The sequence below is a fragment of the Argiope bruennichi genome, chromosome X2 (genome assembly GCF_947563725.1).
Source record: "Argiope bruennichi chromosome X2, qqArgBrue1.1, whole genome shotgun sequence".
Classification (NCBI taxonomy): Eukaryota; Metazoa; Arthropoda; class Arachnida; order Araneae; family Araneidae; genus Argiope; species Argiope bruennichi.
The window spans coordinates 17,142,689-17,159,561 of record NC_079163.1 but is presented as its reverse complement, the minus strand read 5'-3'; the positions used below and the strand labels follow the sequence as shown (position 1 = coordinate 17,159,561).

At 24.7% G+C, this 16,873-nt stretch overlaps 1 protein-coding gene across 3 annotated transcripts in view; it reads right to left on the bottom strand.

Moving 5' to 3' along the window:
• Positions 1–16,873, bottom strand: part of LOC129961076 (uncharacterized) — a 71,656-nt gene that overhangs the window by 35,950 nt on the left and 18,833 nt on the right. The window lies entirely within an intron of this gene.

Below are 16,873 nucleotides of genomic sequence, written 5' to 3'. Positions count from 1 at the left end.
CATATGAACTTTTTAATGGAGACGAGTCCGATATCATAGTGCTATTAAAAACGTAAATCTATTTTGAAATCATGTAACATCCAATTTTCGCTATAATGTAAATTCGCTGTTTTATTCTTCTAGTACTTTAATATTGTATTATTTTCTTAATGATACCGATTTTTTTACCATATTTTTTTTAAAATAATTTTTTAAAAATATTTAAAGCGAACCGATTATAGAAATATTTCATCTTGTCTTTTGTCTTGTTGTTATAAATATTTCATCTTTTTTTTTTCTATCGTTGTGACCGCAGGGGTGTTTGTGGGACCCCAAAAAATCCCCTGAAACTTTTACGGACTTACTACCGACATTTTGGAGTTTCGAGAAGGGGGGGGGGAATGAAAAATTACGATTATGAAGTATTGAATGACCTAATTATAAAAGTTCAATGAATTACTTCTTTTGCAAAATTAAGACCTTTGAACCCAGGTCACGTGATCGCACATCTGGTCGAACGAAGTCTCTCCCTTTTTTTTCTGCTGCGCCTACTTGCCGAAAAGAATCCAGAAGAGAATGTCCGAGAACCGGGGGAATGAGTCATAACTCGCAATAAGGAAAGAACAAAAAATAAGTTTTTTTCCCCTTTTCACGCATTATCACTGCCTTCGGAGAAAGAAAGGAAAAGTTTTCACCACACACACTGACCTTGCGTTTTCTGCTTTCAAAGCAAACAAAATTACCCAGATCAAAATAAATAATTCATTATTATTCCTACTTCCTTTTGAACGACGATCCCCGGAATTTCCGGGTATCGAAGTTCAAAATCCCCGGAATTCCGGGGTTTCCCCGGAGCACAAACACCCCTGTGACCGGGATACGAAGATTAGATTTATTTTTACATGATAATTAGGTTTCAATATTAGGTATGCTTGTAATACATTTTTTTTTTTTTTTTTTTTTTTTGTATTTACGAAAAAAATTAAACTTCAGTATGAAACAATCTTGGAACTTTTTTAAAATAGCTCCATTTGAAAATATTCTTGCTTTTACCTGTGATATAATTGAAAAAAAAAAATATTATGTGCATAAAATATAGGTAAAATATAGATATTTTATGCACATAATATTTTTTTTCAATTATATCACAGGTAAAAGCAACAATATTTTAAAATGGAGGTATTTTAAAAAAGTCCCAACATTGTTTTATTCTGAAGTTTAATTTTATTCGTAAATACAATATATATATGAACTATTTGTTGTGGAAATAGTTGAAATTTTCATCAACCATTAATCACAGTTTACTAACTGGTTGCCAAATGTGGCAAGTTTAAAATATGCGACTAAATATATCAAGAACGTTTGCGAATTATATGAATTCTCTGAATTTTTTATTAACAGTCTAAGTATGCTAAATATAATTCTCAAATGAAAATCAATAAACTTTAAAAAAAAATCTAAAATACCGAAATTCCATTCTAAAAAATACACCTGAACTTAACTATTACCATTACAGACAATTCAAATTGTTTTAAGATAAATGGATCATTTAAATTTACATTTCAACTAATTAATAGCACATAAGTCAATAAGAGAATTTAACAGTTGATAAATTTCTTATTATTTGAAATTAAATCTGTTCAAAGCTTTTGAATTTCTCGTAATTAAATAAAAAATTCATTTACACATGAAGTAAATAACTTAACAAACCAAATATAGTTAAAAAAATACATCATTTCTCATACTTTAAAATCTGGTATTCATGTTTATATGAAAATTTTATCTTTTCATAAGTAAATATAAACGTAAGATCTTCACTATAAAACTTAGATGTTATATAAGATCTATACATATATATTTTTTAACAGAATAAAAACACGCAACCTAAAAACTGATAAAACAATAAAATTAATGAATTTATTAAATTTTAAGTTATTTTACGCTAGAGATAGCATTATTTCTTGTGTTAATATTTTAGTTGCACTGAATTGCATATTTCTTTCTTCGAAACATATTTGTGCTTAATTTAGTATCTCTACGTACAGAAACATATTTGTGCTTAATTTAGTATCTCTACGTACAGAAACATATTTGTGCTTAATTTAGTATCTCTACGTACAGAAACATATTTGTGCTTAATTTAGTATCTCTACGTACAGAAACATATTTGTGCTTAATTTAGTATCTCTACGTACAATGGTCTATTTTGTAAAACTGACTGATAGACGCATTTATATACATTCACTTTTAATCCTGGAAGAAAATGTTATTTTGTGAATTAAAATTTTCAGATTAAAATCTGAATATTCTACACTTTAATTTTTGAATAATTTTAAAAGAAAAATTTGGAGATACCTGTCAAAATCATATGCTTCCGTGTTGAAAATCCGGGGTTTTTTTATGTGTATGTGTGTGTATATCTGGAAGCTTGTTATTTAAGTTCCAGAAACTGTTTTTATTTTATTTTATGAATTAAAATTGAAGATATTTTGATGGAACATTACAACTGAAAATGGAATAATAATACGTAAGAAAGCTTTTTTTTAAACTATTTTTTAAGCTTATCCAACGTTTACTATTTATTTGATTCTTGTAACATTACAATGTATTGGATATTATTTTAAAGTATTCTCAGCATGATTTCCTTTGTCTTTTGCGACATTGTTACCAATTTAAGGTAATTTTGAAACCTTAAATGGAGGATTATTAAATAGGCATAGTTGGCAATTGATAAGAAGTCCCTCAGCTCTTGAAAAATTTTAACAGTTTTAGAAAGTTATTTAGTTTTTTACTTTCATTTAATGAAAGAACGACATGCAATCAAATTTATTCAAGTCAACATCAAGTATTGATTAAATTAATTTTAAAACTTTATTCTAGTAATATTCCTAATTACCATTTACAAGTTATTCATTATGCTATTTTTTAATTCTAATAAATTTGGAGCTTTTCAGTTTTTAAAAAAATGTCCCTTCCTTTTACAGTATTATTTAGAGTGTGTTAAAGAAAGTTGTCCTTTGTTTTTAATATTTTGCTTAAACTTAATTTTGCATCTTAACTGTGCATTTTTTTTATATGTGTAACATTGAAATGGTGTTTTTAGAAAGGGACTTGCGACTGCAGTTTTTCAAAATTTGCTACTTAAAACTGCTGAATAAAAATTAAATTAAATACGATAAAAAATTTGGAGGAAAAAGGGGGCTTCGAGATTTGAATTATGTCAGGGTCTCTGGGAGGCTTAAAACAGCCCTGAATTTTTCTGAATTTGGAAATAATTACATTGTCTAAAATATGGAAAAAAGCATAATTAATCAGTAAAAAATTTACAATGGAAGTGTAGATGAATATTGTTGAAGAGTGTATAACCTGAATTTCATTCATTACGATTTTTAATGATTTAATTTACATATAAAAATGATATTTAAAAAAGTTAAATAGTAAGAAGTATACTACATATATTAATTTATTACATTTTTTACATTAATTTATTATTTAGTATACTACATTTATTTTTCAGCAGTAGATATGGGTAATGGTTTAATAAACAGTGCATCTAGAAGAAAATTAAATTTGAATTCAGATAACATCTTCTGCAGAATTTAGCAGATGGAAATGATAAGTTAGAAAAATATTAATATACTTCTGTTTTAGTAGGCTGTTTCTTTTTATGCACTGTGTGCTTGCAATGTTTCATACACAAAATGAAAAATTATGTAATGAACAAATAAATTATCTTTATCAGAGTACAGATTTTAAAAAAATGCAACAACATTGAAATTAAATCTACGATGATAAACAGAAAAGTTTAAATTTGTAATGGCGCTACTTAACTGTAACTATTTCTTCCTTACTAATCATTTCAATACCACTAGCCTCATTTAATTATACTTCAAACTTCAGAAACAATTTTTTTAAGTATATTTAAATAAAATATATTTCAGAGTTCGAACTTATTAAATTAAATAAACGAATCAAGAAGAAATAATTAAAATTAATGAAACCAAACCCCTTTCGTTTAATGCAAATCGTTATGTTTATGCAAAGTAATGCATTTGCTATAAAAAATCTAGAAGAAATTATTATTGTTTAGAAGTGGATACAGTATTTACATGAGAAGAAATATCATTTGTCATTGATTTTTATCATACATTTTTGAATAAATTCATTGAAAAGCAATTCATCCTTCTTAAAAAACAGAGTGGAAAATATTCAGATTGTATTAAAATGCATGAAATTGTATTAAAGAACATGTCATTAAGTATTCAAAATTGCGTTAAATATCACGTTAACTTTCGCCAAATCTGACACTTTTAGATAACGTTTAAAATGTTGTAATCTCTTCTAGAACTGATTCTTATCAGTAACACAACCGCATTTTAAACAAGATCATTGATTGGCAGTTTTATGTTCGGTAAGGAAAAGTTATACAACCGAATGTGACCATTGATTCCTGAATAAGACCCTGCTGATGTGGTGTGGAAGTTTGGTGAGGTGGTGCCAGTTCAGGTGTCGTCCTCGTCATCTGACCGCGGTTCAAAATTGCAAGGTCCGTCCCAAAATAGCTCTAGTGTTGCTTTAAAACGGGACGTTAATATAACTAAACTAAACTAAACCTGAATAAGACTTTTTGCGACTTTTATCAAAATACAATAAATATCATAGCACGTGAAATTTAGAAATATAAAAAAAAATTATGGTATTAAAAAAATATTAAAAAAAACTTTTAAAAATCGCTTTTACAAATGTATTAAAAATTATCAAACATCTGGAGACCAAGACTCAAACTGTAAACGCGTGAGGTGTGGAAAACAATTGGAAAAATTTATAAGTCGAATGAATATTATAAGAAGCAAAAAATCCCAAGAGCTCACTATATAAAAATTAAAAACAATATTATGAATGTGATTTATTTAAAGCTTTTCTTTTCTTACAATTAAATTGACATCATAAACATTGAAAATCTAATAACTCATCTTGAGAGAGCCTTAAAACTTTCAAAAGTAACATGAAAGTGCAAAAAAGAGCAAAAATTACGGCATTTAACCTTTCCAAACTTTATAAAAAGAATATACATACTTTTGCGATGTAACTTTTACTAGCGGAAAAAAAATGTTGAAAATTAAAAGAAATAAGGATTAATTTAATTACATATCATTTTTAATGTCGTAATTTAAAACAGTAAATAATATAATCCCGGAAAATTTTTATATTGTATTAATTGAGAATTTGTGATTTGAAATATAAAAAGCATATTGCCTTTTGATTGATTGTACATGCAAAATTTGATAAAAATAAATAAATAATAAATTAAATGATAAATTATAGGGTTCATAAAAAAATATTCATAAGAAATCTAAAAACTTAGGATATTAAAATTATCTCATAAGAAATTACAGTAAAAATGTTATTACTTTCTCCATTTCCAGAAATTATAAAAATTACATTACATGTTTCTTTAATTTCATTCAAAACATTCTCTTTATACCTTTAATTTACCATAGTACCTTTCATTTTATTCACCATTTTTTACTCCAATTCGATAAATAAGTTAAGAATAGTTGCTCATAATTACAAAGCAATTGTAATTCAGTAAAATAAGGAAACCTTCTACTATTAATAAATACTATATAAAATAAATAATTTTCCACTATAAATAATCAATAATTTCAAGCTCAATTTTTTTATAGTTTTTATTTATATTGATGAGAACAAAACCATAATCTCATCAAGATAGTTCTGAAAATTTTATACATTCACAAAACTTATGATATAAACCGAATTATTGTATTTAAAGTGACTGCATTGCAAATCCATTCCAAAATAGCCCTAGTATTGCTTTAAAACGGGACGTTAATATAACTAAACTAACTATAATGTGATTAAGAACTGAATCAAACGCATTTGTTAATAGGTATCAGCATGCAGCAACCGATATTTTGTCCATGTAAAATAGAACATGTATATTAAACCTTTGTCACTATTATGTTTTGGCTTCCCGGGCCGCGTGGCCTGGTGGTAAAGTCCCGCCTTCGGAACCAGAGGGTTTCAGGTTTGAGACCCGATTCCACCGAAGAGCCTTCGCGTAAGCGGGTCTGGTGCATTTTAAATCCGTTGGAGCCAAATGACCTCCCGTTGATGTGGTGTGGAAACTTGGAGAGGTGGGAGGTGCCAGCTCAGGTGTCGTCCTCGTTATCTGACGGCGGTTCAAAATGACGAGGTCCGTCGCCAAATAGCTCTAGTGTTGCTTTAAAACGGGACGTTAATATAACTAAACTGTCCTGACTTCCCTGGCCACTATACTAATTAGCCCACTGAATCCCATTGGCCTATTCTGTTTTCGATTACTACTGTTGTTTATGGAAGATTAAAATGTGCCTTTGACTGTAATTGAAATATTTTTTAAAAAATACAGGTTTTTTTTTTTATTTTAGTATTCGAGATATTCTAGTCTGTAATGACAAACAATTTACAAAAACAACTAAAGTTAATGTTGGTTTTCATATTTACTGTTACATGTAATTTTCTCCTTAAGCAAATTCATTAGACTTTACTGAATTCTTTAAATAATTTCTTCTGTTGATTGTTCTCTATAAATAACATCCTAACCAATTTTAGTTAGCAAAATAGATATGAAGGACTAAATTGGAATAAATGCAAATCAGAAATTTAAGTCAAAAATTATACTAACAAACTAAAAAAAGATCTACCTGTTTTAGATATTACTTAAGTCAATATTTAAACTGTTATTTGATTAATTTCTTAAAAATAAAGAATATGCAATAAAATGACAAAAATGCGCTTTCAAGTTAAGCTATATTTTATATGCAAATATCATTTTCCCCCTTAATTTAATAAAGATTGTTGAATGATGTAATAATAATGGCATTGTATTTACAATTTATCCGTTATTTTCAAAATTTTACCCTTTAGTATTCGATTCAACGAATTTAAGAAACGAAATTGAAAATTGGATTTTAAATCATTTTCCTTGCTTTTGGACAGTCAATTATTATATAATAGATAATAATAGCAATTTTTTAATCTAAAAAAGGATTAGTTGCAAATACAATTGTTTTTTGAGTTTAGCCGATATTTTTCCAATTTTATTTCATGCAATTCTTTCGTTGTTTTTAAAAAAGAAAGCCTTACTTTCCATAGAACTCTTCCAACAATTTTTAAAGTATTATTTTTAAAATAGAATATTATTATTTAAAGATATTCGTTTGTTTTGAGCTCGAAATTTTCTTGCAGGATAAAATATTGTACTTTTAACCAACTGTACTTTCGACCACTTAATTCTGTGCCAACGACAAGTCACAAAATTTGGAAGTTTAGTGGATACTGAATTAAAATTTTTATCTGATTTCACCACTAAAGAGTAAGTATTACAAACATTACTTTTTGTCTTATAACATTTTTACGCAATTAAGATATGATATTATTGTATGCAATAACCTAATAATAATCAATAATCTATTTTTGCACAAACTCTGATTTTTCAATTCCTTATTAAAAATGAGTTTTGGAGGTCTAAATGGGAAAGTAAATCATGCTGTTCCTTTGACAACACTGGCATATTATTCTTTTGGTCAGATCAGAGGTAAAATACTTCAGATTTAAAAAAAAAGGTATAGATACTTCATACAAAATAATTTTCTCATATTATGAGAAAATAGGTAATTAATGTATTTCATCTCTATATGACTTTTGATGATATGCTATATTGCAACGAATTTTCATTTCAATCAGAAAAACCATTAAAATGATGGGTAGATAAGTTTGTTTTGGGAACCTGAAGTAAATGAAATCTTTTTTATTCATCTGTAGATTAAAAGTTTACTCTACAAAGAATGATGAATGAGAATATATCAAAGTTTTAAGCATACTTCCAGCTACAATTTGATACATGTTACTGTACAATACCTTAATTCGAGGTGGTTTAATCTTTACTTTATTAATTAATCTTTCCAAAAAAAGAAGAAAAGAAACCCTTCACCAAATAAGAATTTATAAAAGTAGTTACCTTTTGATATTTATTATTTTTTAAGCACTTAATCGATTTTACACGAACAAGTCTTGAACAACCTGAGCTATTATTTCTTGATAATCACAAAACTTCCGTGGGTATTCAGACAACCAAAATAATGGTGTGATTATCATGACTTAGCATCCTCTCATCAGACATCAAACGCAGCCGCTTGGCAGGGGTGTATTTGGCCCATTCAGAATTTATTGCAACTAAGTAATGAACAACAAGAAATTAACACCAGTTAACAATAGTCAACCTGTTACTAAATATGATACGGACATACTGACTGGAATTGCTTTTATCAAAACTATAATTCCCAGTTCATTCCAGGGTTCATTCAGTGCGACAGCTTGTGTTACCTTTAATGTGTATACTTTCACTAATCTTCCTTCATCTGCAACAGAACAGACCGATGACTCATCCAGGAGTAATATAATCCAAATAATTCAGTCACTAAAAGTTCATCAACACAAATTCTGATAAAAAAAATCCTTCTCATCTAAATATAACATCAACTTATTCACTTACATCCTCTCAAGATATGAGGCCTTTCTCTAATGTTTAGCACAGAAAAGGAGCGAGCAAAAGGAAGACAAGAAGTAAAACTGAATTTGTCACAGATAGCCCTGGAAAACTAGTTTTGATATCAAACGATGCCCCTAAAACTAAAAAATAAGAAAAAGTATTGAAACGGGGTCAAAGGAAATTCTGCTATTTTAACAGAAAAGGTTAAGAAAAAGCTTCCTGAAAAAGAAAAGAAAAAACGAATTCTGAAAGTTATGACAGATTTTGTGGAATCTAGTAAATAATTTGTTCTTATTTATAAAAAAACTGAGTTTTAACCAAAATTAATTATATTATTATTATTTTGTGTGATTAAAAGTCAGTTTCTCGTTTTTATTTGTTTTCATAAGAAATTCAGATCAAAGGTACAACATTTATCATCATTTAGACAGACGCAATATAAAGAACTGCACTTTCTTTCTCTGTTTTACTCTATATTTTTACTGGTAATGCCCGAAATTTTTACTTTGAACTAAAGTAAAGGACTTTTCTAAAAAATAGTACTGTTTACTCAGTGATTGTTTGTAAATTTGATAATTTCATTAGTCTTAGTATGTTAATATCTACCCTTTAAATTTTGGAAAATTTTGAAAAGAAAGTCTTTTTCAAAATCAAGACACGATGTATTTATTTAAATTCTAATAAATTTGGAAATGTCACGAGTTAACAGAAAGGCAAATTGTTTAATTATGGACGGTAAGAGATGTAAAGTGCGTAAATCCGATTTCTCAAATAAAATTTCTAAAATTTTACGGTTTTGTTATTTGACTTCAAATTCATTACTAACACCAAAATTAACGACTGTGTGCGCTACTAAAATATTTTAATTTCAGCAAGGCCAAATTTGCAACTACTTTTTACAACTTTGTATTGATGCACTTCATCCTTATTCAATTCATTTTTCTAGAAACTTCGTTAGTTTCAAATGGTTTGTTTCAATTTATATTTTATTTAAATGGTTTACAGTTATTATTAAACATTTATAAACATCCGAGGGGGAAAAAATTAAGAATTATTTCCTATATATAGTGACTATAAAACATTGAAATGAATAAATAATAATTATTTTTTTAAAAAATTTCTGTTTTTAAACCAGTTTTTCTGCGTTTGCTTTTTCTGAAATCATGTCCGCTATAAAATGTTAAAAAGTCGGACACATTTTATTCAAACTACTTCAGATTTTTTCTGTGAACTCACAAGTATCAACCTAATGGAATTAAGCATCGATTTTTAAAAATATTGATTAGAAAAGATTTTAAAAATAGCGAAAGAGAAAAATCTGATATCTCGTAAAAAATCACAAAATTTTTTAAGTAAATATTTTTTTTTCTCCGAAACTAAATTAATTATCCAAAATAGGATGCCTATTCTATTAAGTTCATAAAGAGTATTCTTCAAAAAAAAAAAAAAAAATTTGGTCAGCAAATATTAAATACTGGATGAAAAAAAGCATTTTAAAGAAAATGGTAATTTTTAAAGAAAATTTATAAAAAAAATTACTTAAAATTTCTAAACAGTGAAAATATTTTGCAAATTTAAATTTCTCAATAATTTATATTTAACTGCAGCAAAACAAAGGAGATTCTTTGGAAATTGTGGAAATTTTTTTCATATAATGTCCTGCAAAATTCGAAAGTAAAAATCTAAATTGAACGAAAAATTTCATTTAGAAATTTAAAATGATAGATATCACTAAATCTAATTACACTAACATCTGTTTTTCTTTTTTTCAACTTTACTGCAAATACGCAGGGCACCTCATATATAGGGGTGAGAAGCTTCTGTTATGGTGGTTGGTTCTCCGCACTTGCGGTTACCGTTAATATCAAAATTTCAATATTATATATAATGATATATGAGTGGTTGGCTAAAATTATAAAAGACCTTAATATCTGTTTTCAGTTGAATTGTTATTGTTCAAATTTTAATTTTGTATCAAAACAGAAAACAAAAACTTCAATAATGTTTATGAATAAACGCTCAAAATTAATTAAATTTTTAATATTTTTTATTATTATATTCAGATGTTCTTAATTTTCCCTTTATCATATTATCTTTCTTTTAATATTTCAAAAATATTTTATAAGAATTTGGAATCATAAGAATTAAAAGTGAAGTAAAGTAAAGTTAAAGTGAAAATTTTAAATATCTTGAATATGTAACGTTTTAATTGTATTAATAGTCATATATATATAATATAATATAAATATTATAACTATAAAATTTATAACTATAATAAGATAACATTTTAGCTATCATGTGTAGATTTGATTTCTACATAAATATTCTGCATTCACTGAACAGATTTTAATTGCATCAAAAAAGACAAAAAAAAATTTAAATCAATGAAAACATTTAGCTCATTTGCAATAAATGTGATTTGCAAAATAATAAACTAAAAACCAGCATTAGTATATTTATTTTGAAAATAAATTTATTAACAATTTAAATAAAATAAAATTTTAACTATCAAGTGCAGTTTTGTTTTCTAAATAAATAATTTGCATTCATTGAACATAAAAACTGATTTTAGATATTAAATTCAGCAAAAAATAAAACATAATTTTTAAAAAAATTAATGAATAAAATTTATCTCATTAGCAATAAATATGGTTTGAAGAATAATACCCTAAAAACTGGATTTAGTATGTTTATTTCCAAAATTAATTTATTAATAAGTTAAATAAAATGAAATTTTAACTCATGTGGAGTTTTGATTTCTAAATAAATATTCTGCATTCACTGAACATAAAAAATGATTTTAGATTTTAAACACATTAAAAAAGAAAAAAATATTTTTTTTAAAAAAATCAATGAATACTATTTAACTTTGTTTTAATCAATATGGTTTACAGAATAATATCCTAAAAACAGGCATTACTAAGTTTATTTTAAAAACAAATTTATTAATAATTTTAAAAAAATAAAATTTTAGCTGTCAGGTGGAGTTTTGATTTCTAAATAAATATTCATCATTCATTATGCATAAAAAAGGATTTTAGATTTTAAGCACATCAAAAAGAAAAAAAATTAAATTAATGAGTAAAATTTAGCTCATTTGCAATAAATATTGTTTGCAGAATATTACCCACCCTAAGAAACCGGTATTTGTAAGTTTATTTCCAAAATTAATTTATTAATAAGTTAAGTAAAATAAAATTTTAACTGTCATGTGGAGTTTTGATTTTTAAATAAATATTCTGCATTCACTGAACATAAAAAAATGATTTTAGGTTTTAAACACATTAAAAAAACATATATAATTTTTTAAAAATCAATGAATAAAATTTAACTCATTTGTAATAAATATGGTTTGCAGAATAATATCCTAAAAACCAGCATTAGTAAGTTTATATTGAAAATAAATTTATAATAATTTTAAAAAATAAAATGTTAGCTTTCAAGTGGAGTTCTTATTTCTAAATAAATATTCATCATTCACTAAACATAAAAAATGATTTTGGATTTTAAGCACATCAAAAAAGAAAAGAAAATTTATTTTTTTTTAATCAATGAATAAAATTTAGCTCATTTGCAATAAATATTGTTTGCAGAATAATACCCTAAAAACCAGAATTAGTAAGTTGATTTCCAAAATTAATTAATTAATAAGTTAAATAAAATAAAATTTTAACTCATGTGGAGTTTTGATTTCTAAATAAATATTCTGCATTCACTGAACATAATATAATTTTAAATTTTAAACACATAAAAAAAGAAAAAAATATTTTTTTTAAAAAAATCAATGAATACAATTTAACTTAGTTTTAATAAATATGATTTGCAGAATAATACCCTAAAAACCAGCATTAGTAAATTTATTTTGAAAATAAATTTATTAATTTAATTTATTTTGAAAATAAATTTATTAATAATATAAATAAAATAAAATTTTAACTATCAAGTGCAGTTTTGTTTTCTAAATAAATATTAATCATTCACTTAACATAAAAAATGATTTTAGATTTTAATCACATCAAAAAAGAAAAGAAAAAAAAATTTTTTTAATCAATGAATAAAATTTAGCTCATTTGCAATAAGTATGGTTTGCAGAATAATACCCTAAAAACCAGAATTAGTAAGTTTATTTCCAAAATTAATTTATTAATAAATTAAATTAAATAAAATTTTAACTCATGTGGAGTTTTGATTTCTAAATAAATATTCTGCATTTACTGAACATAAAAAAGATTTTAGATTTTAAGCACATAAAAAAAGAAAAAAATATTTTTTTTAAAAAAATCAATGAATACAATTTAACTTAGTTTTAATAAATATGATTTGCAGAATAATACACTAAAAACCAGCATTAGTAAATTTATTTTGAAAATAAATTTACTAATTTAATTTATTTTGAAAATAAATTTATTAATAATATAAATAAAATAAAATTTAAACTATCAAGTGCAGTTTTGTTTTCTAAATAAATATTTTGCATTCACTAAACATAAAAAATGATTTTGGATTTTAAGCACATCAAAAAAGAAAAAAAAATTATATAAATGAATAAAATTTAGCTCATTTGCAATAAGTATGGTTTGCAGAATAATACCCTAAAAACCAGAATTAGTAAGTTTATTTCAAAAATTAATTTATTAATAAGTTAAATAAACTAAAATTTTAACTCATGTGGAGTTTTGATTTCTAAATAAATATTCTGCATTCACTGAACATAAAAAATGATTTTAGATTTTAAACGCATTAAAAATGAAAAAAATATTTTTAAAAAAATGAATACAATTTAACTTACTTTTAATAAATATGGTTTGCAGAATAATATCCTAAAAACAAGCATTAGTAAGTTTATTTTAAAAACAAACTTATTAATAATTTTTAAAAAACAAAATTTTAACTGTCAAGTGGAGTTTTGATTTGTAAATAAATATTCGACATTAATTGAACATAAAAACTGATTTTAGATTTCAAGCATATCAAAATAAAAATTTAATCAATGAATAAAATTTAGTTCATTTGCAATAAATATTGTTTGCAGAATAATACCCACCCTAAAAAACCAGCATTGGTAAGTTTATTTCCAAAATTAATTTATTAATAAGTTAAGTAAAATAAAATTTTAACTGTCATGTGGAGTTTTGATTTTTAAATAAATATTCTGCATTCACTGAACATAAAAAAAGATTTTATATTTTAAACACATTAAAAAATATATATAATTTTTTAAAAGTTAATGAATAAAATTTAGCTCATTTGTAATAAATATGGTTTGCAGAATAATATCCTAAAAACCAGCATTAGTAAGTTTATTTTGAAAATAAATTTATAAATAATTTTAAAAAATAAAATGTTAGCTTTCAAGTGCAGTTCTGATTTCTAAATAAATATTCATCATTCACTTAACATAAAAAATGATTTTAGATTTTAATCACATCAAAAAAGAAAAGAAAAAAAAATTTTTTTAATCAATGAATAAAATTTAGCTCATTTGCAATAAGTATGGTTTGCAGAATAATACCCTAAAAACCAGAATTAGTAAGTTTATTTCCAAAATTAATTTATTAATAAATTAGATTAAATAAAATTTTAACTCATGTGGAGTTTTGATTTCTAAATAAATATTCTGCATTCACTGAACATAAAAAAGATTTTAGATTTTAAGCACATAAAAAAAGAAAAAAATATTTTTTTTAAAAAAATCAATGAATACAATTTAACTTAGTTTTAATAAATATGATTTGCAGAATAATACCCTAAAAACCAGCATTAGTAAATTTATTTTGAAAATAAATTTATTAATAATTTAAATAAAATAAAATTTTAACTATCAAGTGCAGTTTTGTTTTCTAAATAAATATTTTGCATTCACTAAACATAAAAAATGATTTTGGATTTTAAGTACAAAAAAAAGAAAAAAAATTAAATAAATGAATGAAATTTAGCTCATTTGCAATGAGTATGGTTTGCAGAATAATACCCTAAAAACCAGAATTAGTAAGTTTATTTCCAAAATTAATTTATTAATAAGTTAAATAAACTAAAATTTTAACTCATGTGGAGTTTTATTTCTAAATGAATATTATGCATTCACTGAACATAAAAAATAATTTTTGATTTTAAACGCATTAAAAAAGAAAAAAATATTTAAGAAAAAATAAATGAATACAATTTAACTTACTTTTAATAAATATGGTTTGCAGAATAATATCTTAAAAACCAGCATTAGTAAGTTTATTTTAAAAACAAATTTATAATTTTTTAAAAATAAAATTTCAACTGTGAAGTGGAGTTTTGATTTGTAAATAAATATTCGACATTAATTGAACATAAAAACTGATTTTAGATTTCAAGCATATCAAAATAAAAATTTAATCAATGAATAAAATTTAGCTCATTTGCAATAAATATTGTTTGCAGAATAATACCCACCCTAAAAAACCAGCATTGGTAAGTTTATTTCCAAAATTAATTTATTAATAAGTTAAGTAAAATAAAATTTTAACTGTCATGTGGAGTTTTGATTTTTAAATAAATATTCTGCATTCACTGAACATAAAAAATGATTTTAGATTTTAAACACATTAAAAATATATATATATAGTTTTTTTAAAAAATCAACGAATAAAATTTTGCTCATTTGTAATAAATATAATTTGCAGAATAATATCCTAAAAACCAGCATTAATAAGTTTATTTTGAAAATAAATTTATAAATAATTTGAAAAAATAAAATTTTAGCTGTCAAGTGGAGTTTTGATTTCTAAATAAATATTCATCATTCACTAAACATAAAAAATATTTTTAGATTTTAAGCACATCAAAAAAGAAAAAAAAATTAAATCAATGAATGAAATTTAGCTCATTTGTTAATAAATATTGTTTCCAGAATAATACCCACCCTACCTGAACCCTAAATACCAGAATTAGCAAGTGTATTTTCAATTTATGAAGAAAATTTCAAAAACATTTTAAACACAAAAGGCTTCTTATGCTGGCTTTCGATTTCGAAAATCTAACTTATTACAATTGAAATCCTTATCATACATACAGTGAACAATAATGAGAGACAATTTCAAAGGCAAATATCTTGTACAGGCCTGGATTAAACCCTGGAGGGACCCTTAAGTATTGCAAATTTCTCTTTCTCAACTTCCAAAACATGTATTTAGTCTTCAAAAACACAACTTTTAATAATAAAAATTTGAAGTTTTTTTTAATACAATCTAAATGTTCTAATTTTTTCTGAGCTTTGAAAAAAGTAGTCATAGCTCACAAGCCAGCAGCTCTGAGTTTTTGTGAGTTAGCTAATCAACTCTGAATAAACTTGGATTATACTAATCTATGTATGAGTATAAAAGTATAAGAAAATAATAGTTCTAAAAATAGTGTTCTAAATTTTATATGGTATTTGATTATAGTTTGAATAAGTACCAATGCATAGACTTGAGTCAAATTAAAGAGCAAAATTAGATTGCTCTGAAAATATTGCAAAAAACTTTAGAGCCTACAAAGATGCGGGCCAAAACTTAGAGCCTACAAAGATATATTATTAAATATTTTTAGAGAAATGTTCATGTTTGTAAAATAATATTTGCTAATGTTAATACCTTTTGCTTATTTTTTTTTCTTTTATTTTTAGCAACTTAAGTTATTAGTCATAATTATTATGACTGGTTAATGAAAAATCATCCTTCATTTTTTTAAATTTTATTCTTTATTTTTATTTTATCCGGGAAAAAAAAGCAAAAAAGGTTGAGAAATGGAAAGAATGTCATGCCTTGACCTTTTTTTGACCTTGAACACAAATCCATATGCCGCCATTAATTGATATAGTAATAATGCCGTGTTAACAACTAACAATGGATATGATTAACCCGATAAATAATATCAAAAAATAGAATAATTATAAAACATAATCATTGTGAATATAATTGCTATGACTAAAAGTATACGAAATTATCTGCCATCAAATGGCGTAACTGTGAAATCGAAAACGACTAAGTTTGACTTTCACTTTAGCATCGGGTGCCTTTAACTTTAGCATCGGGTGCCTTTAAATTACAGAAAAGTTAGTTTTTAGAAATTTAAAGTAACTTAATTATAATTTTTCTGTGTTGATATGTTCCGAAGCTACAACAGAACAATGGAAAATTATATCAGCCGGTTCAAACAAATATTCAGACAAACATTTAATTATATATTTATCGATAATAAATTTTAAGAAAATAATTCTGAAAAGTTATACAAATACAAGACGCACAAATTCACACAATACAAGATATCTAAATTCGCAAGAGCTAAGATACACTAATTCGCGGCCTCTCCAACGGAATTTACAAGATATGC